General features: G+C 35.4%; 1 non-coding gene across 1 annotated transcript; it reads right to left on the bottom strand.

Annotated features, from left to right (window-relative positions):
• Positions 1-5197: 5197 nt before the first annotated feature.
• Positions 5198-5304, bottom strand: LOC126021542 (U6 spliceosomal RNA). Its single transcript, XR_007500049.1, has one exon. It is a non-coding gene; the product is annotated as a U6 spliceosomal RNA (small nuclear RNA).
• Positions 5305-27036: the final 21732 nt, after the last annotated feature.

The following is a 27036-nucleotide window of genomic DNA, read 5'->3' as shown; positions in this document are numbered from 1 at the left end:
GCTTCCCAGGGCTCTGAGGAGAGCTTCCAGAGTTCAGGAAAGACAGAGAAGAGTAGGACAGGGCTCCCTTCAGGTGCTCAGTTTCTGGCTCGCTGGGTAGCTTCCAAATGTAGTTTCTTTGGGGTTCGCTTCCCAGGGCTCTGAGGAGAGCTTCCAGAGTTCAGGAAAGACAGAGAAGGGTAGGACAGGGCTCCCTTCAGGTGCTCAGTTTCCTCAGAAGAAGCACAGCCGGGTGGAGACTCTGCAGGTAGAGCAATCAGCACTCTGCCTGGAAACCCCCACATCCAGCCATTTCTTACTCACTCCCTGGCTCGCTGGGTAGCTTCCGAATGTAGTTTCTTTGGGGTTCACTTACCAGGGCTCTGAGGAGAGCTTCCAGAGTTCAGGAAAGACAGAGAAGGGTAGGACAGGGCTCCCTTCAGGTGCTCAGTTTCCTCAGAAGAAGCACAGCCGGGTGGAGACTCTGCAGGTAGAGCAATCAGCACTCTGCCTGGAAACCCCCACATCCAGCCATTTCTTACTGTCTTTCAGGAGCTACACTTTAGATTTGCGATTTTTTTCAATCAACCATAACAAAGTGAACTAATTTATTCAAAAATATTCTTTCCCTGGAAAATTGTTGTTATTCTTGTTTGAAATTGAACTTTTTAAGTAAATATTTTGAAACCTGCATGAAGCTTTGAAGCTAGATTGCTAAATTTAGTCTCATTCTAACATGTGGGTTTTCTGACCCCATGGTACCTTAGGGAAGAACAGGCCAAAAGTAAGTAGCTATTAACTGCTCTGCTTTCATTTTATTTCTATTATCTCATCTATACTATGTATGATGGGAAATTGGAGTCTCTTATTATCACAATGAAAATAAAAACTTTTTTTCCCTACAGAGTTCTTCTTGGCTCTGAGCTCAAAAGTGACCCCTGGTGGTATTTGTGCTCACTCACCATAAACAGTGCTTGGGGACAAACATGGGTACACAGCCTAAAAGGCAAACATTACCTCCTATGCTATCTATCCAGTCCCTAAAAACTTATTATTAAATATAGATTTTTTTCTTCTATGGTGATAGTAATTAACATTATAATTTTCAAATTATAGGGGTAATTAGATCCATCATTTCATGATAATCATACATAATAACAACACACTTTTCTCTCTAGCAGCACTTATGTTTACATAACTATGTGGCAAAATTTCCTCAATGGAAATTTAAGGTTCATGGAAATTAGAGGAGGTTCATTTTTCACATAAAAGTTCCAGAAAGCTTTTTAGTAATGCTGCAATAGAGATCATCTGCTGAAAAGTAGAATAGATAAATTAAGGTTTTGATTTAAAGATACCTTTAAATTAAAATTTTTATCAATGACCCTCTAATCCAGGGGTCCTCAAACTTTTTAAATAGGGGGCCAGTTCACTGTTCCTCAGACCATTGGAGGGTCTGACTATAGTAAAAACAAAACTTATGAACGAATTCTTATGCACACTGCATATATCTTATTTTGCAATGAAGAAACAAAACAGATACAAATACAATATGTGGCCCGCGGGCCATAGTTTGAGGACCACTCCATTGATCCATGATTTAAAAAAGCATTTTTTTTCTAATTGAAAGTCATTCCTCTAGAATGTGTGGAATTCTTTCTCTAAGGCCTTAGGAAATTTCTATACCATTTCTCATTCTGTAATACCGTATAAATGCAATGTTATGCCTTAGTGCAGTGAATTTCTACTTATTTGCCTGTGGATTAGGATAGGTCCAGATTCTAGAGTGGAAATTCTTTCTTTATGGATGCTTGTATGCCAACTTTAGTTGGCACTGAGGGGTATGGTAAAGAGGACAGTAAAAGGAACACATGGAAAAATTATGTTTCTTCTTTTGCTTTTTTTTTGTTTTTTTTTTTTTCATTTTTTTTGGTTTTTGGACCACACCCGTTTGATGCTCAGGGGTTACTCCTGGCTAAGTGCTCAGAAATTGTCCCTGGCTTGGGGGAGGACCATATGGGACGCCGTGAGATCAAACCACAGTCCTTCCTTGGCTAGCGCTTGCAAGGCAGGCACCTTACCTCTCGTGCCACCTCGCCGGCTCCTTGTTTTTTTATTTTTATCTATTTTTTTATCTTGGTATAATCATGGCTTTAGTAAAAAAAAAAGAATGAAATTATGAACAACTTAAATTTATTTCATTATAGCATACCAAAAGAATCTCTGTGGATTCTTGTTACATTACAAAAGATGGTTTTCATGTAATAAGGCTATTTGAATGCTATCATGGAAAAAAGATTTAGATAGCATGAGTTGACTTTGTAGTTGATTTACATCTTTTCTGTATATATTCTAAGGCAAATAACATTATAAAATTAATTCTTAAGTAATCAGCATAGTTATAAGCTGAGTTGTTCTTGCTCCTTCAGTCTTGTAAGAAAGGTAAAACAATTTAAAATGCTCCTTTTTACCCTTCTGATGGAATTGGATAACATTGGCATTTAAAATATCATAATATAGGGGCCAGAATGATGGTTTCGTGGATATAGGGCAAGTCTTGCATACCTCTGACCCAATTTTGATTCCTGACACTGCTTATGGTCCCCAGAATTGACAGGGGTGATTCCTGAGAGAATAGCCAGCTTAAAGCACAAATAATTGGCAAATGGTTCAAATAGGAAACAGTGTGTCTCACTAACATGTGTCTTAATAATAATAAATAAAAACAAATTATATATTTTATTGAAAACAGTAGTGCTGTTTGAGTGTGAGGTCAAGATCAGAATGAAATAGTAATTATCTATAAACTAAATTAATATTTTTTCTGCTTTTATTTTTTTGTTGTTTTATTGGATCACACCTGGCCATGATAAGTATTTACTCCTGACTCTGTAATCAGGTATCAATCCTGGTGTGGCTTTGGGGGCCATATCGTGTGCCAGGATTGTACATGTGATGGCCATGTATAAGGGAAGTGCCTAACCACTATACTACCACCCTTGTTAGCCTTGTTTTCAAGATGGGTGCATTGTCACATGTCTTCACAATGTATATTTCCATACTTTAGCCACCTCTTAGGTACCCTTGTTCCCCCATCCTTTCAACTACCTCCTTTTTTTCTCTCTTATAACCTTAGTTCTGCTCTTAGAATTTAGTTTCCTTTGTCTTTTTTAAATTATCTTTTTCTGTTTCCTTATAACCACCTCTGAGTGAGGTTCTCTGGTCTTTGTCTCTTTTCTTCTGACCTATTTCACTGAGCTTGATGCCTTTCAATTCTATTCATATTGTGACAATAGGCAGTATTTCTTGTTTTCTCCTAGCTGAGTATATTTTTACCACTACTTTTATTTTCACTCATCTGTAGTTGGGCACTTGAGTTGTTCCCACTTCTGCTGTAAATAGTTCTTTAGTAAACAGAATGAACATAGATCTTTTAACAATAGAATTTTTGTATTTGCTTTATAAACACAGTGAGTAGAATTGCTGGTTTATCTGACATATTTAAAAAATAATATTTTGTGGATCAGGAGTGATAGCAGAGCAGGTCAGGTGTTTTTGCAAGTGGCCAACTTAAGTTTGATCCCTAGCACACCCTATAGTCACCCATGAACCACCAGGAGTTATTCTTGAGTGCAGAGTCTTGAGCATCACTGGGTGTGGCCTACCCCTTCCAAATCTGGTGGAATAAATTCATCATATTGTTTTCCATAAAGGCTTGACACATTTATATTCCTATCAACAGCATATATGAGTTCATTTTGTCCCCCACATGCTTATTTTTATCGGTTTCTCATCTAGGTCATTCTCATAGTATGGGGTAATATCTTCACTATAACTTTTATTTGTATTTTTCTAGCAATAAGGAATAATATCGTTTTTGGTTTACTTTTAGGCCACACCAAGCAGTGCTCAAGTGCTTACTCTGAACTCTGAACTCAGTAATCACACCTGGGTTGGGTGCAATGAGAAGTCTTAACTATTGTACTATCTCTATAGTCTAGAAGGAGGAAGAAAAAAAAAGAACACATATTTAAGAAATCTCTGTCAAGTTTAGTGAAAACAAGAAAATGAAGACATCGTTTGGTTTTTATGTGTGAGTCATCATCTTGGGTCAAAAACTTCTCTTTTTTGTCTGTAACTCTCCCTTTATGCCTGCTGACTGGGCAGTGAGAATTAACAGTGTGAAAAAGCTGTAAAAGGCAGAGAGAGGTTGCTCCCACACACCTCATTAGGCCTTTAACACATTTGACTTTGTCTTTCCCCAACACAGCGCATATTTAATTGGAAGCAGTTGGGTACTTCCTATTTTTCTTTGAAAGGTGTAATTGGGTAACCAAGGAGCTGTCACTTTCTGGCCATTGTCAGCCTGGCCATCTGCTTTTGGAGCTTCAATTTGCTAGCCATTTCTTTAAGAGTTTGACTCATGAATTTTCCATTCTGTAAGAACTCACAGTGATTTATTTATTTTTTTATTTTATATATCAGAAAATTGAGGCCAAGATAATTTAGAGCCTTATCCATGGACACACGATTATTTGATTTTTTTTTCAAGATGCCTGATGTTAAATAAGTTGACTTATCTTTCAATAATATAATCTTTAGTATGTTCAAGATACTTTCATTTTCTCTCAATTTGACAACTTCATGAGTCTAAGAGTTAAATTGGTCCATTTAACATTTAGGTATAATGTGTATCATTTTTAGACATAAAATGCAATAGAAATGGGCAAATCAAGTTGTTATGAAAAAGCTTCAGGTTGTGAGTACAGGAAATCACTTATTTTCCACCATAGTTTTATAGTATCATTCTATAACCACCATGTGTGGGAAGAAATGGGGCACAATGCAGGCTACAAACAGATTTTATGAGGGTATAGTCATTGTCATCCTGAATGTTCTTCAATCAGATCATCTTATAAATATAAAAATAGCTAACTCAGACCAAAGAATCTTATGTGTTTATCTTGCTTCATGGCTAACTAAATCTATACATTTATGTGAAAGATGTTTCTATCAGTTATTATTATGTAGCATCACATTGAACTTCAGGATGTATTCTGTTTAGATGCTTCCCAGCATCTTGGTGCACACTAATTTTAATATTTTGTTTGCTTTGATTTCAAAAAATCATGATTTTTGTAGTGTTCTTTAACAATGTCTAAGCTCTACCAAAATTCAGAAGTATTTCTATTCTATTCTTTTTTTAAAAAATAATTTCTTTAATATAGAATGCTTCACGAATTTGTGTGTCATTCTTGCACAGGGGCCATGCTAATCTTCTCTGTATCGTTCCAATTTTAGTATATGTGCTGCCGAAGCGAGCACTCTATTCTATTCTTAAGGTAGTTAATAGTGTACAATTAGGGGCTCTTTATTGCAGAACTCCATATGTAATGAAGTTATTAGGATGGACAAGGTGGGGGTCTGCAGTTAAAAAAAAAAAAAGATTCAGAGTATCTTTTTATTTGTGGTCCAGTTTGTAGCTAGGGTAAATTAGTGCTTTGGTTGTTAGTTGCTAGATGTGGACTTTTTTTTGGGGGGGGGGTGGGCCACACCCGGCATTGCTCAGGGGTTACTCCTGGCTGTCTGCTCAGAAATAGCTCCTGGAAGGCACAGGGGGCAGATGTGGACTTTTGCATGTTCACATCTGAGCCTTGTCAAGTTGTGAGAGAGAAACATGATTATCATGTTCTCTCTCTCTCTCTCTCTCTCTCTCTCTCTCTCTCTCTCTCTCTCTCTCTCTCTCTGCTTTCTGGGACAAGTATCTTTAATATATCTAGAATTTTAAAAAGATACTTTCTATACTTGGGAAAGCTTTCTATACTCAGGAGAGATCTACCTAAATTATATTGAGGCAGGTTTATGGTTTTAGAGACTTTAAGGATAACTGGGAAAATAATATTACTTTAAGCACACATTTTTTGTAATTAACTCTGATTTCTTAAATTTTCTTCCTATATTCTAATATATTATGTGTTCCCCTGCCATAGTAAAACTTGTTATTGTTGAGTTTCATCACTTCATTTCATTGATATGGTGAATGATTATCTATTACCAATTATCCTAAACCTAGGTTTCAGGACTCTCTGCTACCTTTCTGATTAGACATCTGTCCTACAATTTTCTTCTGTTTCATAAAAACTTTCATTGAATAAATGGTCCATTTCCTCTTTCCTCTGTTCATTTTCTTCTCTCCCACAATTCACTTTCCCCTCATTGCATATATTGTTCATTTATATCTCTGAATATGATTTTACTGTTCCATAAAAAGGTGTATTACTACTGAAATCACAAGGTTTTTTGGTATGTATAATAAGAAGAGGAATATAGCTTATACCAAGCATTTTATTAGTATCATCATCATAATCAAAACACGTTTTACATTTAAATGACAATATCTCTTTAATCATCTCTACATGAATTTATTATCCTATTTTCCTTGTACCAGGAAGAGTATCTATACATACTTAAATAAACAATGATTTTTACTTATTTTATGTACTACTTTGATATCTATAAGCATATGGTTCTCTGGAATAATAAATTTTTACCTTACTCTCATTGATTGCCTTGTTAAAATACATGTATAGGGACTAATCAGCACATATTTAAGTTTGAGTCTGTATACTTGTTGGCAAAACTTTACCCCAGTGTTCTTTTTTCTTCATTTGACATCTTAATTCTTTAAAATAGTTTGAATAATTCTAGTTCTAAAAATCATCGTTCTTGGGTATCCAGTTCTCTGGGATTAATTCTCTCATTTAATATGTTATTGCATAATTGATCATCATGCTTATATATACCTCTTTCGTACTTATAATCTCATTTTGGATAGTCTGATATATCCTTCATTTTAGCCTCATACCAACTACAACTGAACCCTTAGTTTTAAAATCTGCAACTATGTTTGGGTTCAATACTTAAGGTTGAATCAATTATAATAGTTGTATGTTTTAAAGTTAATCATTACTCAGTTATGGCATATCTAATTTAATTCTCACAATATTAATTAATGCATTGATATAAAATTCCTGTTCATAGAGCTAGACTATATGAATCATATAAATTAAATACATCGAATATACATATAGATGTGATGCATAAAGCTGATGGAAATGTTGCATTTTAACTATCTCCTTCCAAATCTCATGATGGTTCTGCTTTCTTGCTTCTAAATAAATAACACTTGAGAGAATTTTAAAATTATATTTAAAATATGTTCCAAATGTTTCTGACATAAAGCACAATTGCAGGGAAAACATGTTTTTATTGATGTTAAAAGAAACTCACGCTCACATTTGTGATGAATTCTAAAATTGTTAGCTTTTTTGAATAGTCTATATTTGGGGTCTGGAGAACTTGTCAGTGTCTCTTTAATAATATCACTGTTTTTCTTCACACTGAATCTCTTTGTCTTTAATCACTGGTTTTTCTTGTATGTGTAAAATCCAGTCTTCAATTTTTCTAAATGTCATATAAATATAAATGTAAGATTTACTTTCTTGGTTCAAGGTTTTATTACTTGATGGACACTTAGGCAGGGAAGTCAAAGGCTGCCTCAGTGTAAGGTTTCACTCTAATTTTGTGGGTATTTAGTAAAATAAGAATTCTGGGGCCGGTGAGGTGGCACTAGACGTAAGGTGTCTGCCTTGCAAGTGCTAGCCAAGGAAGGACCGCAGTTTGATTCCCCCAGCGTCCCATATGGTCCCCCCAAGCCAGAGGCAATTTCTGAGCGCTTAGCAAGGAGTAATCCATAAGCATCAAACGGGTCTGGCTGAAAAACCAAAAAAAAAAAAAAAAAGAATTTAAGTATATTTTTGCTCTTGTTTGTTTCACATATAAATATTTTCAGGGAAACTGAAAATGAAAGAAAAACACTGGTTTTAAGATAGATACTAAATCTCAAGGTAAAATGCCTAGCCTGGTCATCTATAATAACTTTATTCTGTAGAATAATATCAATGTTCACTATAAATACTTTGTTATTTCTATACCAAAAATACTCAAATTAGACAAGTACATTGGAGTTTCCTAAAAACTTGCTCTCAGACATGGCTTTGTGCCCAGATGATGTAGCTGCAAGGTACCTAAGTAGTGCAAATAGTCACCTGGGAAAGTCCAGACTGCTCTGTAACAGTGTTGAAAGTCCAGTTTCTGTGATCAAAGCCTTTAGTTTAGAGAATTAGTCTTCCAGGTTCCTAACTACTATGGAACAAATCCTGCAAGATAATATACACCTGGAGCTTTGGAATCTCTATTATTATTATTTTAGTGGAAATTAGCTTTCCTTAATACTTGAATGTTCAAAGTGGGAAGGAGAGATGAATGATTCTCTTAGACATTGGAACTTGTATTTAGATATTTATGTAAAAAAAATCCAACTACAGTTTAAATACACCATTTTTGAGCCTTATTAAAAGTATAAGCTTCTGGGAAAATAGGTTAATATTACAGCAACTGAGAATAGAAAGACTTGTAAATTTTAGTCTCCACATTCAAAAATTTAGACTTTTTAAATAATTATTTATACTTATAAATTAAAGATTGGAGTGACTATTACCAGGGCCATTGCACAAGTCATGGTCTATTACCTGTCTCCTTGAGTAAAATGCAGCTACGAAGGTTAAGAATGGTCTAGAGCTTTGTGTGCCTCCTTTTCTTCCAAGAGTTTTGATTTATTAAGGATCTAATAGTTATGGGCTAGAGAGATAGCATGGAAGTAGGGCGTTTGCCTTGCATGTGGAAGGATGGTGGTTCGAATCTGGGCATCCCATATAGTCCCCCAAGCTTACCAGGAGCGATTTCTGAGCGTAGAATCAGGAGTAATCCCTGAGCATAGCCTTGTGTGACCCAACCCCCCCCAAAAGAATTTAATGGTTAAAGGCCACAGTGAACCAAAAGGACAGACAGTCCATAGAATCTTCAATTAATCATCTCTCCCATATTATTTTTGATGAAAATTACAGTTATACTTCAGATTAGAGATTCAAAATTGCCCTCACATAAATTTTTGATTGATAAAAAAATTTTGCAGATAGTCAGACTTCTGAGATTTGTAGTTGTTTCATCCTTTGTGTAATAATTTTATTAACTAGATAATCTTTTTTAATTAATATATTTATTTATAAACCTTGATTACAATATGACTGTAGTTGGGTTTCAGTCATGTAAAAAACACCTCCTTCACTAGTGCAACATTCCCATCACCAATGTCTCAAATCTCCCTCCTCCCCACCTGACCTCCACTTGTACTCTAGACAGGTTTTCTAATTCCCTCATTCATTCACTTGGTTATGAGAGCTCTCAATGTAGTTATTTCTCTAACTGCACTCATCACTCTTTGTGATGAGCTTCATATTGTGAGCTGGACTTTCCAGCTCTCTTCTCTTTTGCAGAAATGTCTTCTATTTTTCTTAAAACCTATAGATGAGTGAGAGTATTCTGCATCTATCTCTCTCCCTCTGACTTATTTCACTCAGCATAATAGATTCCATGTACGTCCATGTATAGGAAAATGTCATGACTTCATCTCTCCTGACGACTGCATAATATTCCAGTGTATATGTATCACAGTTTCTTTAGCCATTCATCTGTTGAAGGGCATCTTGATTGTTTCCAGAGTCTGACTACTGTAAATCGATGCTGCAATGAATATAGGTGTGAAGAAGGGATTTTTATATTGTATTTTTGTGTTCCTAGGGTAGATCCCTAGGAGTGGTATAAATGGATTGTATGGGAGCTCAATTTCCAGTTTTTGGAGGAATCTCCATATCACTCCCATAAAGGTTGGACTAAACGGCATTCCCACCAACAGTAAATACGAGTTCCTTTCTCTCCACATCCTCACCAGCACTGCTTGTTCTCATTCTTTGTGATGTGTGCCAATCTCTGTGGTGTGAGGTGGTACCTCATAGTTGTTTTGATTTGCATCTCCCTGATGATTAGTGATGTGGAGCATTTTTTATGTGCCTTTTGGCCATTTGTATTTCTTCTTTGACAAAATATCTGCTCATATCTTCTCCGCATTTTTTGATGGGATTAGATGTTTTGCTCTTATAAAGTTCTGTCAGTGCCTTGTATATTTTGGATATTAGCTCCCTATATGATTGGTATAGGGTGAATAGTTTCTCCCAATCACCCAATCTGTGGGTGGCTCTTGTATCCTAGGCACTATATCCTTTGAGGTGCAGAAACTTCTCGGTTTTATATATTCCCATCTATTTATCTCTGCTTCCACTTGTTTAGAGAGTGCTGTTTCCTCCTTGAAGATGCCTTTAGTCTCAATGTCACGGAGTTTCTTACCTGTATGTTGTTCTATACACCTTACCAAAACTTATCAGGTTTGATATCAAGGTCATTAATCCATTTGGATTTTACCTTCGTACATGGTGTTAGCTGGGGGTCTGAGTTTTCTTTTCTGTAATTGACTAACCAGTTGTGCCAACACTACTTGTTGAAGAGGCTTTCATTGCTCCACTTAGGATTTCTTGCTTCTTTATCAAAAATTAGGTTATTGTATATCTGGGGAACATTCTCTGAGTACTCAAGCCTATTCCACTGATCTGAGGATCTGTCTTTATTCCAATACCATGCTGTCTTGAAAACTATTGCTTTGTAATACAGTTTAAAATTGGAGAAAGTATTGCCTCCTATATTCCTTTTCCCAAAGATTGCTTTAGTTATTTGAGGGTGTTTGTTGTTCCAAATGAATTTCAGAAGTGTTTGATCCACTTCTTTGAAGAATGTCATGGGTATATTTAGAAGGATCGCATTAAATCTGTACAATGCTTTGGGGAGTATTGTCATTTTAATGATGGTAATTCTACCAATACATGAATAGGGTATGTGTTTCCATTTCGGTGTGTCCTCTTCTATTTCTTAGAGCAAGGTTTTATAATTTTTTTTGTATAGGTCCTTCACATCTTTGGCCAAGTTGACTCCAAGATATTTGAGTTTGTGTGACACTAATGTGAATGGGGTTGCTTTCTTTATTATTTTAATTAATTTATTTAAAAAGAATGCATTACATAGTTGAAATAACTGATAACGATATATTTTTAGGGAGACCAAAAGCAACGTTTTTTTAAAAAATAGACAATTGAAAGAAAAACTAAAGATGTGGAAGAGAAAGAAAAGAATATATTTGAAAATTATTGACTCACAATGAATTTCTTGAAGCACCAGCAGAACATTTAGTAAGCTCTTATCTGTTTTTTTTAAAGGATGAGTTAAAAAATACAGTAATAACTGTGTGAGAGTGGCAATTGTTGTTTGCATTAGCCCAGCAAATATGGGTAAAATGAAAAAAAAATGCCTTAACCTAAATACAAAGAGGTTTTATCTCTGAAGTTTTCTAGAATAAGACTGACTCTGGTTCCAGGCATACTATGTTGTCCACCCCCTGATTCATTCTCTGTGGTCATGGCTAAATTTTTCACACATTAGTTGTTGGTGTCCAGTTTCTGTAGATAAATTTTCTTGTTTCTGTGTTTCATCACAGTCAGAATGTGGAGCGTCCTCTACTTTCACCTCACCATTAAATGCGGGGCATCCTGCCCTGCAAGCAAGTTGTTGCTGTTGCTGAGTCATCTGGGTGTTAAGGAACACTCCTTTGAGTAAAGTCAATGCCAGCGTAGTGGTAGGGTCTTCCTGGTAGAGGTTTGCTTCCTGATGATGTTGTAGACAAGTGTGGTTATTTTCATAGATGGTCAATGGTTCAGGGGTGTAAGGGATATGCACATTCTTTGGAGGCCTGAGGCAAGTCATTATGCCAGGGTATAAGATCTAACTACATTACAAAATTTATGTTTTTATCTCTATTAGATAATAACTTTTTTTTGCATATGTAGTATATTTCCATTTTAATGCACTTATACAAAGGAGGAACAATGCCACAATGTATTATTGGTAACTCTGGAAACCAATTGGAATCTATTGAACCTGAGGGAACAAGTTCAACAATCCTTTTAACTTGTTTCTAACATTAATTCTTTTTTATTTTTTTGTTTTGGGGCCACACCTGGTGGTTCTCAGGGGTTACTCCTGGTTATCTGCTCAGAAATAGCTCCTTGCAGGCACTGGGTACCATATGGAATGCCAAGATTCAAACCAACCACCTTAGGTCCTGGATATGCTGCTTGCAAGGCAAATGCTGCTGTGCTATCTCTCTGGCCCCATCTAACATGAATTAGGGGAGATCACTACCGATATTGCAGAGATTCAGAGGGTAATCAGAAACTACTTTGAGAAACTCTCTGCCACTAAAAATGAGAACCTGGAAGAAATGGATAAATCTTTGGACTCTTATAGCCTCCCATGATTGAATAAAGAGGATGTAGCATATTGAAACAACTTCATCATTATTGATGATATTAAAATGGTGATCAAATGTCTGCCCAAAAACAAAAGCCCAGGCCCAGATGGATTCACTAGTGAATTCTTTCAAACTTTCCAAGAGGAACTACTGCCAATCTCTTTCATGAAATCGAAAAAACAGGAACACTTCCAAATAGCTTTTATGAAGCCAACATCAACTTGATACCTAAACCAGACAGAGATGCTACCAAAAAAGAAAATTACAGACCAATATCCCTGATGAACACAGATGCAAAGGTCCTCAACAAAATCCTGGCAAATAGGATTCAAGGCCTCATCAAGAAGATCATTCATTATGATCAAGTAGGTTTCATCCCAAGAATGCAAGGATGGTTTAACATCCATAAATCTATCAACATAATACACAACATCAACAACAAGAAAAATTAAAATCACATGATCATATCAATAGAGGCAGAGAAAACATTTGATAAAGTCCAACACCCATTCTTTTTCAAAACTCTCAGCAATATGGGAATGAAAGGAAACTCCTTATATAGTTAAGGCCATCTACCACAAGCCAGTGGCAAATAGTATCTTCAATGGAGAAAAACTAAAAGCCTTCCCTCTTAACTCTGGCACAAGGCATGGCTATCCTCTCTCACCACTCCTATTCAACATAGCACTGGAAGTACTTGCTATAGTAATCAGGCAAGAAAAAAGATATCAAGGGAATCCAGATAGGAAAGGAAGATGTCAAGCTCTCACTGTTTGCAGGTGACATGATACTCTACTTAGAAAACCCTAAAGACTACCAAAAAGCTTCTAGAAACAATAGACTGATATAGCAAGGTGGCAGGTTACAAAATTAACACATAGAAGTCAATGGCCTTTCTATAAACCAATAATAATAGGGAAGAAATGAACATTAAGAAAACACCCCCATTCACATTAGTGCCACACAAACTCAAATATCTTGGAGTGAACTTGACTAAAGCATTATGCTGAATAAAATAAGTCAGAGAGAGAGAGAGAAAGATGCAGAATGGTCTCACTCATCTATGGGTTTTAAGAAAAATGAAAGACATTTCTCAACAATTTTCAGAGATAAAAGAGAGGAGGGCTGAACGTTACAGCCCACCTTGTGAACTTCACAACATAGAGCGATGTGTTTTCTTTCCTTCCTGGGAGCCAGGGGTCTCTAGCAGCATGGGGTTCGGCAGGCCTCCACCATGCCAGAGGCCTTCTTAACCAGGCCTAGGGGGGGTGGGACTTGGGTGACCCCAGCACCCCTCTACTGCCTTGCTCCAGATCTCCAGGGCTTCCCTGGGCCACATGCCTGGGCAAGCCAGCAAGGTGGGTCCCTTGGCGGAGCTTGAAGGTACCTTAGGCTTTCCCCCATTCCCACTCAGCTCCTTATGGAGGGTCTGGGTGGGGCTCTGAACTTCCGGCCTCCCAGCTTTTTGAGGCAGTCACTGGTAATTTCTTACCAGTCTATATTTTCAAAATAAGATACATTAATAGTACTCACTATCATTGAATTATGTTTTTATGTATGCAGAATGTCCATTTTGTACTCTGCCCTTTCACACACCCCTACAAAAGATCATTTTTCTCTTTAACTCTCTTACCCCCTATCATCATTCCTCCACATTTACCCTTTTTTACTTAAGTACTGTAGAGTCCTAAGTCACAGGCCAAAGTGGTACCCTGGAGTTAACACACACCCACCTATTCCAAAAGGCATAAAAAGACACATATGACTTTTCAACATTTTATGTGTGTTTTCTTTGACAGCAATAAATTTTGCTGAATATTTTCTTATTCATTGATGATCCCCCCCCCCCTTTTTTTTATCTTTTCTTCTCTTTGTGAACTGTTCAATTGGAATTTGGTGAAAGAGTCCCTCAGTTTAATGCTTATGTTTGAACCAAGTCATGGATATTGTAGGACGTGTCCTTACACCCCCATATACTCTGACAATGCCACGTGGCTTTATTTCTTGTTTGCATGGGCACATTAAAACAGGGAAGACCCTACTGCTGCTCTGACATTGACCTACTCAAAAGAGACTTCCCTTAACACTGAGAACACTTAACAACAACAATGACCTGCTTACTGGACAGGGATTTCTGTATTGCCCCTTAATTGTGAGGTGAAACTAGGATACTCCACACCAGCCTGACTTTCAATGTAGGATGTGCAGATTCCAGGATTTTTAATACCGAAACCTGATGCCAACAATAGAGACTGCATGAAAAATAAAACTGTATTGGCACTACAGACAATGACTTGGATTGAATAAACTAGTTTTCCTGGAGCCTAGAGTTGTTCTTATGCTAGGAAACTTCAGGGGTAGGGTCTCCTTGTATTTAAACCAAAGCTTTTCCTTTCCATGTCCCCCATATTTTGTTGGCCTATGCAAACAATATTTGCCACTCTAACGGCATTTTTACTGTGCTCTTTTGACTAGCCCTTTAAAAAAATCTCTTAAACTTTTGATGTTAACTTAAACTAATATGCATGTGCATAAAAATATAAAAACATACTATGCCTTCAATGTTTAAGGAGTCACATAAATCACAAGGCTTTAGGTTGCTTTGTGTACTGCAAAGAAATGTTATAATGTACTACAATCTGGGGACTTGTGGACAAAGTACTTGTACATGGGTTCTGCCTTAATGTTCTTTGACTGCAAGTTCAATATTTAGGCGTCAGCAAGGGGATTTCTTCTAAGAACTCTGTTTATGGGTTATTGTCCTTTCACTGTAACTTTATCTTGTCTTTTTGCATCATTGTTCTCATAATTAAAAATAAAAATTAATTAAAAAAGAATTTCGAATTAGAAATTAAATCTATGAGTAGCAAAATAGAAAAAATGACAGGGATCAGATAAAATAGAAAAAATTATGACAGGAATTAGAAAATTAACCAACATTAACTTGCTATATATGTCATGTGTAAAATCCTGAATAAATGAAAGTCAACCACATTCATTTTATTTATACAATGGTTACTTACTATACATTTTAGTTGACCTCTACATCTTTTTGATGGGTTAAACTACAGTACTTTTATCCCTTGACTGAAAAACTTTACAGCTAAGGTTTATTAACCTCACATTAGGCTATAGAATATGACTTCTTCCATGGAAGGAAAGATAAATAACTTATAAGATGAGTTCTAATTGGAAATTGTTTATGTCCACAGATCTGTAGCCTCAATTTCTATCTTCATCTTTGTAGTGATAGGGAATTATTTCTCTCCTTTTAATTCTAATTGTTGATATTCTAGAATTCTTGACAAACCAGTTAATCTTGAAATATTTGAACTAATCTACATAATGTGATAAGATTGACATGAAATATGAGTAATATTTCTTATTTTTTAATTTTATTTGAGCGCCTTGATTACATAAATGATTGTGTTTGGGTTTCAGTCATGTAAAGAACACCACCCATCACCAGTGCAACGTTCCCATCACCCAAGTCCCAAGTCTCCCTCCTCCCCACCCGACCCCCGCCTGTACTCTAAGCAGGCTCTCCATTTCCCTCATACATTCTCATTATTAGGACAGTTCAAAATGTAGTTATTTCTCTAACTAAACTCATCACTCTTTGTGGTGAGCTTCCTGTGGTGAGCTGGAACTTCCAGCTCTTTTCTCTTTTGTTTCTGAAAATTATTATTGCAAGAATGTCTTTTATTTTTCTTAAAACCCATAGATGAGTGAGACCATTCTGCGTTTTTCTCTCTCTCTCTGACTTATTTCACTCAGCATAATAGATTCCATGTACATCCATGTATAGGAAAATTTCATGACTTCATCTCTCCTGACAGCTGCATAATATTCCATTGTGTATATGTACCATTCATCTGTTGAAGGGCATCGTGGTTGTTTCCAGAGTCTTGCTATGGTAAATAGTGCTGCAATGATTATAGGTGTAAGGAAGGGGTTTTTGTACTGTATTTTTGTGCTCCTAGGGTATATTCCTAGGAGTGGTATAGCTGGATCATATGGGAGCTCAATTTCAAGTTTTTGGAGGAATCTCCATATCGCTTTCCATAAAGGTTGAACTAGATGGCATTCCCACCAGCAGTGGATAAGAGTTCCTTTCTCTCCACATCCCCGCCAACACTGTTTATTCTCATTCTTTGTGATGTGTGCCATTCTCTGTGGTGTGAGGTGGTATCTCATCGTTGTTTTGATTTGCATCTCCCTGATGATTAGTGATGTGGAACACTTTTTCATGTGTCTTTTGGCCATTTGTCTTTCTTCTTTGTCAAAGTGTCTGTTCATTTCTTCTCCCCATTTTTTGATGGGATTAGATGTTTTTTCTTATAAAGTTCTGTCAGTGCCTTGTATATTTTGGAGATTAGCCCCTTATCTGATGGGTATTGGGTGAATAGTTTCTCCCACTCAGTGGGTGGCTCTTGTATCCTGGGCACTATTTCCTTTGAGGTGCAGAAGCTTCTCAGCTTAATATATTCCCATCTGTTAATCTCTGTTTTCACTTGCATGGAGAGTGCAGTTTTCTTTTTGAAGATGCCTGTAATGTCCTGGAGTGTCTTGCCTATGTGCTGTTCTATATATCTTATGGTTTTGGGGCTGATATCGAGGTCTTTAATCCATTTGGATTTTACCTTCGTACATGATGATAGCTGGGGGTCTAAGTTCAATTTTTTGCAAGTGGCTATCCAATTGTGCCAACACCACTTGTTGAAGAGGCTTTCCCTGCTCCATTTAGGGTTTCCTGCTCCTTTATCAAAAATTAGGTGATTGTATGTTTGGGGAACATTTTCTGAGTATTCAAGCCTATTCCACTGATCTGAGGGCCTGTCTTTATTCCAATACCATGCTGTTTTGATAACTATTGCTTTGTAGTACAGTTTAAAGTTGGGGAAAGTAATTCCTCCCATATTCTTTTTCCCAATGATTGCTTTAGCTATTCGAGGGTGCTTATTGTTCCAAATAAATTTTAAAAGTGCCTGATCCACTTCTTTGAAGAATGTCATGGGTATCTTTAGAGGGTTAGCATTAAATCTGTATAATGCCTTGGGGAGTATTGCCATTTTGATGATGTTAATCCTGCCAATCCATGAGCAGGGTATGCGTTTCCATTTCCGCGTGTCCTCTCTTATTTCTTGGAGCAGAGTTTTATAGTTTTCTTTGTATAGGTCCTTCACATATTTAGTCAAGTTGATTCCAAGATATTTGAGTTTGTGTGGCACTATTGTGAATGGGGTTGTTTTCTTAATGTCCATTTCTTCCTTATTACTATTGGTGTATAGAAAGGCCATTGATTTTTGTGTGTTAATTTTGTAGCCTGCCACCTTGCTATATGAGTCTATTTTTTCTAGAAGCTTTTTGGTAGAGTCTTTAGGGTTTTCTAAGTAGAGTATCATGTTATCTGCAAACAGTGAGAGCTTGACATCTTCCTTTCCTATCTGGATTCCCTTGATATCTTTTTCTTGCCTAATCGCTATAGCAAGTACTTCCAGTGCTATGTTGAATAGGAGTGGTGAGAGAGGACAGCCTTGTCTTGTACCAGAATTTAGAGGGAAGGCTTTTATTTTTTCTCCATTGAGGATAATATTTGCCATTGGCTTGTGGTAGATGGCTTCAACTAGATTGAGAAAGGTTCCTTCCATTCCCATCCTGCTGAGAGTTTTGATCAAGAATGGGTGTTGGACCTTATCAAATGCTTTCTCTGCATCTATTGATATGATCATGTGGTTTTTATTTTTCTTGTTGTTTATGCTGTGTATTACATTGATAGATTTATGGATGTTAAACCATTCTTGCATTCCTGGGATGAAACCTACTTGATCATAGTGGATGATCTTCTTAATGAGGCATTGAATCCTGTTTGCCAGGATTTTGTTGAGGATCTTTGCATCTGCATTCATCAGCGATATTGGTCTGTAATTTTCTTTTTTTGTAGCATCTCTGTCTGGTTTAGGTATCAAGGTGATGTTGGCTTCATAAAAGCTATTTGGAAGTGTTTTCGTTTGTTCAATTTCATGAAAGAGTCTTGCCAGGATTGGTAGTAGTTCCTCTTAGAAAGTTTGAAAGAATTCATTGGTAAATCCATCTGGGCCTGGGCTTTTGTTTTTCGGCAGACCTTTGATTACCGTTTTAATTTTATCAATGGTGATGGGGGTGTTTAGATATGCTACATCCTCTTCCTTCAACCGTGGAAGATTATAAGAGTCCAAGAATTTATCCATTTCTTCCAGGTTCTCATTTTTAGTGGCGTAGAGTTTCTCAAAGTAGTTTCTGATTACCCTTTGAATCTCTGTCATATCAGTAGTGATCTCTCCTTTTTCATTCCTAATACGAGTTATCAAGTTTCACTCTCTCTCTCTTTCTTTGTTAGTTTTGCCAGTGGTCTATCAATCTTGTTTATATTTTCAAAGAACCAACTTCTGCTTTCGTTGATCTTTCGGATTGTTTTTTGGGTTTCCACTTCATTGATTTCTGCTCTCAGCTTTGTTATTTCCTTCTGTCTTCCTATTTTTGGGTCCTTTTGTTGAGCACTTGAACTAATCCACATAATGTGATAAGATTGACATGAAATATGAGTAATATTTGTTATTTTTATACTTGTTATATACCATGTATTTTGCTAACTCCTTTGTAAACTTTGTTTAATAGATATCCAGTTTTAATAAAATCCTATGAGGTAAAATAAAAGAAATAACTACATTGTGAACTATCCTAACAATGATAACGTATGAGGGAAATAGAAAGCCTGTTTAGAGTACAGTGGGGCTGAGGGGTAGGGAGGTGGAGAGATATTTGGTACATTGATGATGGGAATGTTACACTGGTGATTGGGGGTTGTCATCTTATAAGACTGAAACCCAACCACAATCATGTTTGTAACCAAGGTGTTTAAATAAAAATATTATTAAGAAATAAAATTAAAAAAAAGAAAGGGAAAAAACATTGTATACTTATTTTACAGAAATACATGGAGAAAAAGTAAAGCACATATGCTAACACAGCAGAGTATAACAGGGTTTTGTTTGTTTGTTTGTTTTTTGCTTTTTGGGCCAACCCCAGTGATGCTCAGAAATCACTCCTGGCTTGGGGGACCATATGGGATATCAGGGGATTGAATTGTGGTCTATCCTAAGTTAGTTTGTGCAAAGCACAATTTGAAATGCTTGTGCCACCACTACAGCCCCTGTAACAGTTGATTTTGACTTCTCTGCAGTTCCCATCAAGATATTATCATTCACCTTACATAAAGTAAATAGTCAAATTAAGATGAGGAAGTATATTTATGATCAAACAAATAAGCCAAAAAGATTATTATTTGTAAGAGATGTTTCACATATTCCTAAAGAAAACCAGAAACATTAGAAAGATGAAGAGAAATAAAGAATATGGATTAGATGATTAAAAAGAAATATTACATGCTAATAAAATGTCTTCTGATGAATGGAATGTAAATCAAAATCAAACATTATATGATTTTTTACAATTTGGATTGGTATTTGGATTGGTGGTGATATTAATAAAATGTTTTACAATACCAAAAAAAAAGTAGAAAGGAAAGTTTTCTAAGACTTCCTTAAGGCAGAACCTCTTGTGCTACCATTCCCCATGCTGGCAACAGCTCCCTGCTCCCAGGAAGGAAAGAGAGCCTTCAAGAGTTCTGTTTTCTTAATGTACATTTCTTCCCTAACTTTATTGGTGTATAAATAGGCCATTGATTTTTTTTGTGTTAATTTTATTGTCTTCCATATTGCTATATGAATCTATTATTTCTTGAAGCCTTTTGGTAGATAGAGTCTTTAGGGTTTTCTAAACAGAGTATCATGTTATCTGCAACAAGTGAGAGCTTGACTTCTTCCTTCTATCTTGATTCCCATTGCTTGCCTAATTGTCACAGCAAATACTTCCAGTACTAAGTTGAATAGGAGTGGTGAGAGAGGACAGCCTTGTCCTGAACCAGAATTTAGAGGAAAGACATTTAGTTTTTCTCCATTTAGGATATTTGCCATTGGCTTGTGGTAGATGGCATTAACTATATTGGGAAAGGTTCCTTTCATTCCCATTTTGCTGAGAGTTTTTTTTTTTAATTAAGAATGGGTGTTCGACCTTATCAAATACTTTCTCTGTGTATATTGATAGATCATGTGATTTTTATTATTCTTGTTATTGATGTTGTGAATTATGTTGATAGATTTATGGATGTTAAACCATCCTTGCATTCCTGGGATGAAACCTACTTGATCATAGTGAATGATCTTCTTAATGAGGGATTGGATCCTATTTGCCAGGATTTTGTTGAGGATCTTTGCATCTGTGTTCATCAGGCATATTGGTCTGTAATTTTCTTTTTGGCAGCATGTTTGTTTGGTTTTGGTATCAAGGTGATGTGGCTTTATAAAAGCTATTCTAAAATGTACCCATTTTTTCAATTTCATGTAAGAGCCTGGCCAGGATTGATAGTAGTTCCTCTTGAAAGTTTTGAAAGAATTCATTCGTAAATCCATCTGGGCCTGGGCTTTTTTCTTAGCAGACATTTGATTATCATTTTCATATCCTCAATAGTGCTGTGGGTGTTTAGATATGCTACATCCTCTTTATTCAACCATTGAAAGTTATGAGTCCAAGTATTTATTCATTTTCCAGGTTCTCATGTTTAGTGGCATAGAGTTTCTCAAAGTAGTCTCTGATTACCCTTTGAATCTGTGAAATCTTTGTTGACCATTTTCTAATTTTATTTTATTTATTATTTATTATTCTATTTTATTTATTTATCTTTGTTGACCATTTTCTAATTTTATAAGCTGCATCATTAAGCTGTTCAGGTATGCCCCTTCTTCCTTTCTGATGTGTCCTTTCAAAGCTATGAATTTTCCACTCACTACTGCTTTTGCTGTGTCCCATAGATTCTGATAGTTTGTGTCTTCATTGTCCTTTCTTTCCAGGAAAGTTTTGATTTCCTCTTTAATTTCATCTTGGACCCACTGTTTGTTCAGTAGTAGGCTGTTTAATTCCCAGTTGTTAAAGTTCTTCTCCTGTGTCCCCTTGTAGTTCACATCTAATTTCAGAACCTTGTGGTCAGTGAAGGTAGCCTGCAAAATTTCTATCTTCTTAATTTTATGGAGGTATATTTTATGTGGGAGCATGTGATTCATCCTGAGAATGACCCATGAAAATTGGATAAGAATGTGTATCCAGGTTTCTGGGATTGGAGTGTCATGTATATATAATATATATATACATGTACATACATATACATATAAATATATATACTATCCGAGAGATTAATCAGATGGTTGGTATTTTTTGGGTCATCAGAGCTATCATCTTCATTCTTTGTGCATGGTGTTTACCTACCAGGTTTCCACATTGTAATACTTGTATTGTGGGATTTTCTATGTGTTATGATAGTATTCATCAGTTAGAAGATGCACAGCTGTGAAGTGAAGTGCTTCTGCCACCCAGTAGAAGCCAGGTAACTCCAAAGTCTGTGGGTTGGGTGACTCAACTCTGGAGAAGGCAGGCCCTCCAGAAAGAATGCTCAGGAGATCAAATTCTAAGGAGTGGAAAAGCCAGAAATCCCAAAATGTCTGCCGGGCTCCAGCAGCCCTGCAGAAGCCAGCTAGGTCCAAAGTCTGTGGGCGGGGCATCGCACCTTTGGAGAAGGCAAGTTCTATGGGAAGAATGCTCAGAAAGATCAAAATCTCAGTAATCATAAATCAAGAAAATCTGACTAGAACATCTTAAAAGTTCTTTTTATAATAATATTATAACTTGTATATAAATGTGTAAAATTACTATGATTTCTCTAGACTCTGGAGACATTAAGAATTAAGATTAATGGGTAGTCAAAAGAGCCATATCTTTATTTAAGCACCATGATTACAAACATGTTGTAGTTGGGTTTCAGTCATAAAAAGAACACTCCAGCCATCACCAGTGCAACATTACCACCACCAGTGTACTTTAATTTTGTTTTGGAATTTTTATCAAAGAAATTAAGAGTACCAATAAGCAGAGTGTTACATTACAAATACAACCACCTAATTGTTGGAATTAATGGAAGGGGGTAAATTATATAACTGGCAATATGTTGCTGGTATCAATAAGTTCACAATTTGATGGATTATGACTTCTAATTTTATCTTTTAGGTATGGTACCTGAAAAGAATTATTTGACAATCTATGGTCTCTATTATTAGAAATTGTAAAGGGCTGTTTCTCAATTCACTGACATTTTGTCATAACTGGAAGAAACTATAAGAGATCATTTAGTCCTACCAAGTATCTAAACATCAGGAAACTGAAATCCCAGTATGGAAAGCATTTTACTCAAGTAATGAACATGCCCCACTATTCAAATATTCTAACATCCAATCTAAGAAAGAGTTTATGAATTTTGAAGTTGCTTAAAGAATGTTTGTAAATGGTGAAATTACAAAATATAGAGAGTGAGAAAAAGTGAAGCAAAGTCAGAAGATTTGTGCTATAAGAATTATAAGGACAAGCAGAAGAGGTATTGGAAACTCATTTTCATCATGAATTTTGGGTTTTCTCTTACACAACTTCATTAAAACATTTCCTGTAAAGGTATTCCAGACTTAAGTCAATCTATTTAGCTGGAACTAAGAAGAGAGTAAAGGGGCTTTGTGCATATGTAAATCTAGAATCTTGGATATTGTTTCAGGTATGAAATATATTGTGACCATAGTAAAGCAATTTTTCCTATGCCTATTAGTTTTCTCATTTGTGAATTAGACATGTTAACTTTTTTGTATAATACATGTAGTTGATATTAAAATCAATGTAATTGTGCATGTGACAGTATATGAAATATTTTAAAACATAAACATATGAGCGACTGTTATTTAAAACTATTCATAATTAAGTCATAGCATAACATAATTCAGATAGTCACTTCTTGGTCATTAAATGACATGTTTTCTTTGTTCATCTAAACCCTGAAGGATACCTAATCACCTTAGTTTATTGGGTTCTTGGCTTCATTCTAAGCTTCGCAAGAGAAGAGACCCTGGAGGAACCTATATCAATTTTTCAACTCTTTAGGGAATGCATCAGTAGCAGAGAGTCAATCTATTCAAGATTTATTTTTCTATCGAGGGTCATTCACTGGTGACCTTTGGATCATTAGTAATTCACTGATAGGCTTAGGGATACAAAAGACTTGGTAATATCTGACAATTAGGGACATCTCTGAAATACCATTATAGCTTCACAATTTTCCATGGTTTGGACCAAGTTTCTCCATGTTCATGCACTGTAAAATGACCTTTTTCTGTCCCAAGTCTCACATTTTTACGTCCTTTCCATGAGTCTATTATTATGGGAATTTCTCAAAATATAGTCTAAGTGCAAAACTCTGGAAAAACTAAGAAATTTACTCAACAGAAAGAACTATACTGGGTCCCTCATTCCACCTCTGGTTAATTTATCCCATGCACTCATCCTTGTTTTATCTTTCCTGTCCCAATCTTAGTTTCTCAATTTTAGGTAATACCTAATATCACGATAAGAACTAAATTCATTGCACCTGGCAATGCTCAAAAAATCAAATTTGGCTTGTGATTTTATTGTTTATGATATGACATTAAAGTGGAATTGATTTTATACATTCATGCTAATGAGTGTCTCAAAGAAAGAACAAATAATCTATGAATAAAAGTCTAAATACTTAATTATCCTTATTTGGGTAGGTCCAGGACTCTAAGAAAAAATATTATTTATTGACCCTTTTCCCTTATAAACAAGTGAATCAACTTCTTTTTATTTCTGAATTATATTTTATTAATATATTATATTAAAATATATTAATAATACATTATATACACAATAACATTATTATATTGTATTATAATACAATATCATATTAATATATTATATTTATTTATTCTTAGAAATTATGATGAAAGATAATGGAATATTGTATTTTGTTTATCCACATACTTTATATTTTAATTTAATCCAAAAGGGTCTATTCTTTCACTTTTAGTAGTTGCTGAAATTTTGAATATATTACTCAGGCTTGATAAAAATACTTGCCCTATTTTTATTTATAAATTTACTTTTAAATTGAGAAATAGAATACATGCTTTAAGTTGTAATGGATATGATGATCTTTGAGGACCACATCATAGTATATCTGGAGGTGTGTGGGTTTCAGCAGTGATAAAGTTGAAATCCAAGTTGGGCCCATTTAAAATATGTCCTCTAATTCCTGTACTATCTCCTCTACACTATTCTCCTTCATCCCATCCTACTCTCTCTTAAAGAGGGAGGTATGAAGAAATTGTCAAAATAAGTGATTCATAAGAAGTTGCAATAAAATGGACATTAGAGTTATGCATGTTCTCAAAATGAAGTATTCCTTAAAAAATTGATTAAGGTAACAAAATAGTACTTATTTCTAAATGAAAATTTTACTTTATTTAAATTTTGGATGTTTAATTTTTGGACCTAGGTTGAAAGCCATGAGCATTCATACTTCTGCAATGCTGGGAGGGCATCATTGGGGGGGTCAAGGGGACTTGACCTCTAACATATTTTCATACTAAAATGAATTTCTATCAAATTCACTTGTTCAAATTACTTCTATAAAGTTGAAAATCATATGTGCATGTTTAGTTCAATTTCAAACTAGTTCTAAACATTATAAATATCTTAAAATGTTTTTCAACTTATCAAAATTTTAAAGTAATGGAATAACAATTAACAAATATAAAGTAATATTATTTCAAAATGTTTCATATTTTATCATAAATAGTTTATGAAATAAATTTCAGAAAAGATAGGGGCTACCGAATATTAATAATCTCATAAGGATGAGTTTGATCTAGAGATGTATAAGACAAACTGTACATCTAGCTTTATCTAAAGTGTAACTTCAGAGAATTTCACCGTGAAATACTTTTGGAAACTCTGACTATAACTTTCCCTTCTTAGAATTTCATTGTGCATTTTAGCTATTAAATATTTTGCCAAGCTCTGCCATAAAATATCCTATTAAACTTTATTTAACCTCACTTTTCCCAAACTAATTTAATCTTATATTTGTGTGTGTACTAAGTATAGTTGCATGGAACTATTTTTGGGAACAAAATATTTTGGGGAACAAAATTTAAGAAAAAAAAGCAGGTGTGGGCTTTGGGGCATTGTATTTTATAATGCTAGAGATGCTGTAGGTTTTTTCTTTTTTTCTCATTCCAGTACAAACATGGGTTGGGCTAGCACAATATCCATCTGCAATTTTAGAATTTGACCCTTGTGGAAATTTCCCAAGTTCCTTTCTGTGAGAATGTAATTGCAGAATAACATCTAGGTCAGAATCTGTGAATAACAAAAAGAAGTAGGATATACAACCCTTGTTTTTTAGGAAGATCCCTTTATACAGAGAAGAAAATAGACTAGAGCAATAACATTAACTGATACAGATGGTAGGTATTTTTAGAATTCAAGAATGAGAACAATGAATAAGCACAAAAAGGATAAGTGAAAGCTTATGGGAGATAACCTTAAGCCAGAAACTAAGAAAGTTAGAGAGATGAGCTAAGGGAGACCAATTGAGTTCAGCTCCATAATAACTCTAACTGGGTTTAGTATTATTTGCACCTTGTTTATTTAGCCAACAAGTAAGCGGCATGAAAAAAATATATAAATAAGATTATAAATCAGTGTTGAGTGCTGTGCCTTAACTTTTATGTTTGTTTCTTAGACATGCTCTAGATGATGTATAGCATTTCATTGCAGTGAGAATCTTCCCAGGCTGATATTGATAAGCTTGGAGCTCCTGACTTAATGCTATTTTACGTTATTGTACTTTGAAGAGTCCAAATCATTGGGCAAAAGCTTAACTCTTAGCAAGTAAGTATTCTTTATTAATCCACAATTAATATATTTTTATCACAGCAAATAAACTTTGTTGTGGTACTATATACAGAATTGGACACTATTATGAATAAATATTGGAAATTAAGAGATGCTAAAATTGAGCAACAAGGAAAATAATATAGATAAAGCCAAGTTTTTATTATTTCAGTTACTTGGATAAAATGCATGTGTATTGATAAGTTTGTCATGACTTTTATTTAAAACACAAGTGGTCATGCATCTCTGTGAAATTGAGGCGGTTTGTGTTGTCCCCAAACCATGGATGAAATGATCCCATCCCATTTCAATTTACCAGGATTTGGTGCCAATGGAAGTCTGTTGGAGGTAATTAACTGGTCTCATTAAATCTTTATAATTTAAGAAGGGATTTGTGTATTTTCAAAGCCTTCATCAGTGACTTTTTCAATTGTAGATGAGAGTATCCTTTTGAATGTTTTATCAAGATATCCAGTCTGCGTTAAATATTAGACGTGCATGTCCTTTTATGCCAGCACTTGATGGGGACAGTAATTTTGTCTTGTTTCCCTCAGGTCCTATGCTCTGTTCCTCCCAAATAGAACACTGCTCCCTCTGGGTTACCAGGAAAATTGGGCAGCTCTACAATTGACAAGATGTGTTTCCCCAAGTCTCATTTTCAGAGAGGCTTTATCAGGTTTAATTAGACAGCTGCCATCTCTTGTGGCTTGCAGTGTATATTTAAGGAGAGAAACATGAGTTCTCTGTAAAATGAAAAACGATGTCATCAAAACTGTCTCTCCAATGCTCTGCTGGCTCTTTACCTACATACTAGAAGCACTTTCAAGTTCCTTCCATTGTTCTATGGAGAATTTCTTGGT

Source organism: Suncus etruscus, chromosome 10 (assembly GCF_024139225.1).
Source record: "Suncus etruscus isolate mSunEtr1 chromosome 10, mSunEtr1.pri.cur, whole genome shotgun sequence".
NCBI classification, from domain to species: domain Eukaryota; kingdom Metazoa; phylum Chordata; class Mammalia; order Eulipotyphla; family Soricidae; genus Suncus; species Suncus etruscus.
The sequence above is the reverse complement of the archived record's forward strand: the minus strand, read 5'-3'. Positions and strand labels throughout refer to the sequence as shown.